The following is a 6,506-nucleotide window of genomic DNA, read 5'->3' on the forward strand; positions in this document are numbered from 1 at the left end:
CAAAGCAATTCAAAATTATTCATATTATGATATATGCAATATATCAAAGCAACATAAGCAGACTCATATCTTTATTTGATAGAATTATTCTCCAAAAGAGTAGACCACAATATACATGGTAAATGTATCTCATGTTACAGTATGATTTATAATTTCTAAACATCCAAATTTCAACTTATGTTTCCGTAAAGAAATTAGTACCATTACACAATGTACAAACAGGAGGGACAGTGAGGGAAGGGAAGACTGAGGGGCTGAGAAGGAGACAATCATAAATAATAAACATGTACTGTATTTACATATCAACTGTGCCAAAATACATAGTATATTCATTATATATATGTACAGTGGAAAGCTTGGAACGGTCAAAAAACAACTTTTCTATTAGATGAAATTCACAACCCACAGTGAATATGAAGCACAAATGAGGATCTACACACCTCAGCAAGAGAACATAAAGAGTTTACTATGCACATCAGCTATAGGAAGTGCATTTCCAGATATTTTTCTGCACTTATGCTACTTTCTAGTGCTCTTTAGAGTATACATAGTTTCTCATATTATATATATATATATATATATATATATATATATATATATATATATATATATATATATGAGTGTTTTACCAGGACATTCAGTAACATATTTTCCAGTATCAGTGAATTGTTTTGATAAATTTGCATACTTTTTGTTTGTGAATGTGTCTATATAATAAAAAGAAAAGCACATGTTCGCTTGAAGACATGAAGCTTATCTTTTCATGTTGAAAAACTCGTATTTTTCATATGAAATGCATCCTGGACCTGAGTGACATATTTCTCGACATTTCACTCCGATGATGTCACTCCCAATGTTTTCCTGCTAACTTGATGCACAATGTCAAAATGGTGTCTATATAATAAAAAGAATGTTACACGGTTTTGCGAAGATATGAAGTTTATCTTGTTTGTTTGTTTGCTTCGCTCACTCATGAAATACAACCCCGATTCCAAAAAAGTTGGGACAAAGTACAAATTGTAAATAAAAACGGAATGCAATAATTTACAAATCTCAAAAACTGATATTGTATTCACAATAGAACATAGACAACATATCAAATGTCGAAAGTGAGACATTTTGAAATTTCATGCCAAATATTGGCTCATTTGAAATTTCATGACAGCAACACATCTCAAAAAAGTTGGGACGGGGCAATAAGAGGCTGGAAAAGTTAAAGGTACAAAAAAGGAACAGCTGGAGGACCAAATTGCAACTCATTAGGTCAATTGGCAATAGGTCATTAACATGACTGGGTATAAAAAGAGCATCTTGGAGTGGCAGCGGCTCTCAGAAGTAAAGCTGGGAAGAGGATCGCCAATCCCCCTAATTCTGCGCCGACAAATAGTGGAGCAATATCAGAAAGGAGTTCGACAGTGTAAAACTGCAAAGAGTTTGAACATATCATCATCTACAGTGCATAATATCATCAAAAGATTCAGAGAATCTGGAAGAATCTCTGTGCGTAAGGGTCAAGGCCGGAAAACCATACTGGGTGCCCGTGATCTTCGGGCCCTTAGATGGCACTGCATCACATACAGGCATGCTTCTGTATTGGAAATCACAAAATGGGCTCAGGAATATTTCCAGAGAACATTATCTGTGAACACAATTCACCGTGCCATCCGCCGTTGCCAGCTAAAACTCTATAGTTCAAAGAAGCCGTATCTAAACATGATCCAGAAGCGCAGACATCTTCTCTGGGCCAAGGCTCATTTAAAATGCACTGTGGCCAAGTGGAAAACTGTTCTGTGGTCAGACGAATCAAAATTTGAAGTTCTTTATGGAAATCAGGGACGCCGTGTCATTCGGACTAAAGAGGAGAAGGACGACCCAAGTTGTTATCAGCGCTCAGTTCAGAAGCCTGCATCTCTGATGGTAAGGGGGTTGCATTAGTGCGTGTGGCATGGGCAGCTTACACATCTGGAAAGATACCATCAATGCTGAAAGGTATATCCAGGTTCTAGAGCAACATATGCTCCCATCCAGACGACGTCTCTTTCAGGGAAGACCTTGCATTTTCCAACATGACAATGCCAAACTACATACTGCATCAATTACAGCATAATGGCTGCGTAGAAGAAGGGTCCGGGTACTGAACTGGCCAGCCTGCAGTCCAGATCTTTCACCCATAGAAAACATTTGGCGCATCATAAAACGGAAGATACGACAAAAAAGACCTAGGACAGTTGAGCAACTAGAATCCTACAAGAATGGGTTAACATTCCTATCCCTAAACTTGAGCAAATTGTCTCCTTAGTCCCCAGACGTTTACAAATTGTTGTAAAGAGAAAAGGGGATGTCTCACAGTGGTAAACATGGCCTTGTCCCAACTTTTTTGAGATGTGTTGTTGTCATGAAATTTAAAATCACCTAATTTTTCTCTTTAAATTATACATTTTCTCAGTTTAAACATTTGATATGTCATCTATGTTCTATTCTGAATAAAATATGGAATTTTGAAACTTCCACATCATTGCATTCCATTTTTATTTACAATTTGTACTTTGTCCCAACTTTTTTGGAATCGGGGTTGTATGTTCACCACTTGATAAACTTCATATCTTCGCAACACTGTGTAATATCCTCTCTCTCTCTCTCTCATACACACACACACACACTTGGTTCATTCCTCCCCATTCCCTGAGTGAGGAAGGAGTGACATCTATGTACTTATTTATACTGTATTATTATTATTATTATTATTATTATTATTGTTGTTGTTGTTGGCTTGACTTTTTTTTAATTTCCTGTCTTGCTTGCAAATTGGCAAAGCTGGCATGACTTTGTAAAAATAGTCGATAGAAAAGCCTCACCATTTTCCTTTGTATCCAACCCCATGCAAAAAAACAGCAGTCGCTATACACTCACACCAGTTCAAGTGTTTCTATTTGTTATGGCTGTACACAACAATTAGTTATAATGGTTATGATTTTCTGTCATCATGATCTCTATTCCTGTCTCAATAATTAAAACCTCAGCTTGTCTGTGGGGGTTTAGGGTGTTCAGTTTCTCAATTTACAGTCCAATTATTCCTTGTTTCCACTGCCAGATGCTCCTACTCCAGAATCAATACTCCAGAGTCAGTTCTTCAGTTTGGCAAAAAACACATGCTTTATATACAATGCATCTACATAGAATAGCTGGACATTAATAAAACCTCATATAAATATTGCAGTATGTTTGAGCATGCTCATCTCATTTGTTAGTTGGCTTGCCTTTGGCAGTGCATCTTTGGCATTCATTTTTGTCTGTGAAATTGGAAATTGCCGCTGTGTGTGATATGTCCACTCTGTGCTAATCAGTGTATGATTCATTCACATTGTGTCCTAATCACTGTCAGATGCACTGAAAGTTATTTTAAGTTTGGAAATTTTCACATACACTTGAGTTTTATCTTAACCCCTTCAGACATAATGTGTACAGTTGTACCGGTATACATAAAGTTCCATAGCATGAAGTTCCATCGCGTTTTTCCTTGTGTCCGAAGGGGTTAATATAATTTCTTACACACAGCAGTACACTAACACAGTCTCACTCATATACACGTCTCTCTCTCTCTCTCTCTCACACACACACACACACCTTTTTTATACTCGTGCAGAAAGAGCACCCAGACCTCCAGAGATCAGCTGTGTATACATTTATATGTTTAAACACACTCTTGCTATTGCACATTTGAAGACCAGAGGGTAGGGAAGAGCAGGGAGACTTGGGATGGGGGAGACTTTGGACGGGGGAGACTTTGGACAGTTTGTATTCCCATAAATTAATTTCAACCAATTAGGTTTTAGATTACATCAGAAGGTAGATGTTGCTGTTTAGAGCAACCTACTTCCTTTGGAGCTACAAAGCTGGATACTGCAGCAAGGTTTGTGTAATTAAATATTTTTGTCAACCAAAACTTGTATTTTCTACTTCACAATCCACCTCCATTCTATGGCGTAATGTATGCTGGTGAATTCAGGATTTGTTAGTAATTAAAGCATGTAACCTAGAGTTACCACATACACCAATCAGCCATAACACTAAAACCACTGACAGGTGAAGTGAATAACATTGATTATCTCATTGCCATGGCATCTGTCAAGGGGTGGGATATATTAGGCAAGTGAACAGCCAGGTCTTGATGTGTTGGTAGTAAGAAAAATGGGCAAATGTAAGGAGCTGGACGACTTTCACAAGGGCCAAATTGTGATAACTAAATGACTAGATCTGAGCTGAAAAAAAGCTAATAAGCTGAGCTGAAAAAGTTAATGCTGGCTAAAACAGAAAGGTGTCAGCATTAACTTTTTCAGCAGTTTGTGCTACAGTAGCTCTTGTGTGGGATTGGACCATATGTGCTAGCCTTCATGCCCCATACAAATCAATGAGCCTTCAACACCCATGACCCTGATGCTGGTTCACCAGTTGTCCTTCTTTGGACCACTTCTGGTAGGTACTAACCACTGCATACCAGGAATACTCCACAAGATGTGCCATTTTAGAGGTATTCAGACCCAGTCATGTAGTCATCACAATTTGGTCTTTGACAAAGTTGCTCAGATCCTTATACTTGCCCATTTTTCCTGCTTCCAACACATCAAGAACTGACTTCTCTGGCTGCCTAAAATCTATTTACTGTGTGTGTGTGTGTGAGTTTTTAAATTAACATATGGGAGGGCGGCACGGTGGTGTAGTGGTTAGCGCTGTCGCCTCACAGCAAGAAGGTCCGGGTTCGAGCCCCATGGCCGGCGAGGGCCTTTCTGTGCGGAGTTTGCATGTTCTCCCTGTGTCCGCGTGGGTTTCCTCCGGGTGCTCCGGTTTCCCCCACAGTCCAAAGACATGCAGGTTAGGTTAACTGGTGACTCTAAATTGACTGTAGGTGTGAATGAGTGTGAATGGTTGTCTGTGTCTATGTGTCAGCCCTGTGATGACCTGGTGACTTGTCCAGGGTGTACCCCACCTTTCGCCTGTAGTCAGCTGGGATAGGCTCCAGCTTGCCTGTGACCCTGTAGAACGGAATAAAGCGGCTAGAGATAATGAGATGAGACATATGGGAAGAGTTGACAGTTCATGTTATGGCTTTTTTTTTTCCTCATGGTTTACAAATTTTTAAAATTGTTTGTTTCAAAATTGTTTAAAATGTGGGAGTGTACCTGCATGAGGACAAAGCTTATTTCATTCCTTCTTGAGAATGGAACTGTTTTGTCTTGTCAGGTTTGGGTAAGCTGACAGTTTTCTGTAGTGTGTGTGTGTGTGTGTGTGTGTGTTCATACAATTCATATGGTACACGTTTTTATAATAAGAATTAAACATGCAGGCCTCTGTATTTTTTTTTTTTGGTTCCCTGTCTCCCACCATAATGTCCCATATCTCCCCTCACTGTCTCATATCTCACCACAAAAACTCATGACAGAAAAAGTAAAGCCTTAAGGACAGTATATGTGACAAGGTGAGAAACTAATCTTGTCATAAGAAGGTATAGTAAAAACTCTCTAATGCAATCTGAATGTGATGCTGCAAAGAATTTCATACAATCTACAAAAACTGAACTTGTCCCAAATCTCCCTACTCTCCTCTACAGTATATTTTGATTCACATTGCTATGTAAATCTATCATGAGCATCATACCAAAGTAATAATTAAGTGAGATTAATGAGGGTTAAATAGGATCCTGTGTTTTTTATTCACTTAACTCCAAACACACAAACCTAAGTCACACTAATCACAATCACTTATGTTTACATGCACAAAACATTCTGGTTTTTGCACTTCTGAAAAAAAATCATATTGATCTGTTTACATGGTTAATTAAATGAATATTCCACTAATATTCCTTTTTATATGCAGCCATATCTTTACCTCAGGCTTGCAAAATATTGTCTAGTTGGTTTGTGTGCAACGCACAGAGCTGACCATAAACAGACAAGAGGCTGTGTGTCGCAAACTGCTGTAAATTGTCCAGTTGAGACGCATATTCCGAATGTACTGTATACATGTCCAAAGAATGCGCCTAAATCCCAAGTAATATTGACATGTTCCACATGTCTTAATCAGAAAATGCCAAATTCAGAATAGCCAAATTGGATATGCTGTTTACATGACCTGTATCAAATTTTGAATATTGTTATATTCTGAATAATAATCAAATATCAGTGTGCATGTAAACGTACTAACTGTCATGGCTAAAATAGTTTATAGCTCATAACAGAAGAAATATTAGAATATCAGACAATTCTTTAAGGCACTTGATGTCAGTTGGTAGCAGTAACACTGTTGAGGCAATCTAAAGGAAGATTGACAATGTAATTTATAACCATGACATCAGAACCTTAGGTTTCCAACACTGCTGCTGGAACACCGTGTGCTAACCTATATATCCACAAAATAGTGCTGAAAATAAATTAAAATAAGTTTACCTTGAGTGAAAGTTTCCGATTAATTTCATATAGCACAAACAAAAGCAATTGTCTAAAATTTTCACA

This window comes from Neoarius graeffei, chromosome 2 (genome assembly GCF_027579695.1).
Source record: "Neoarius graeffei isolate fNeoGra1 chromosome 2, fNeoGra1.pri, whole genome shotgun sequence".
NCBI classification, from domain to species: domain Eukaryota; kingdom Metazoa; phylum Chordata; class Actinopteri; order Siluriformes; family Ariidae; genus Neoarius; species Neoarius graeffei.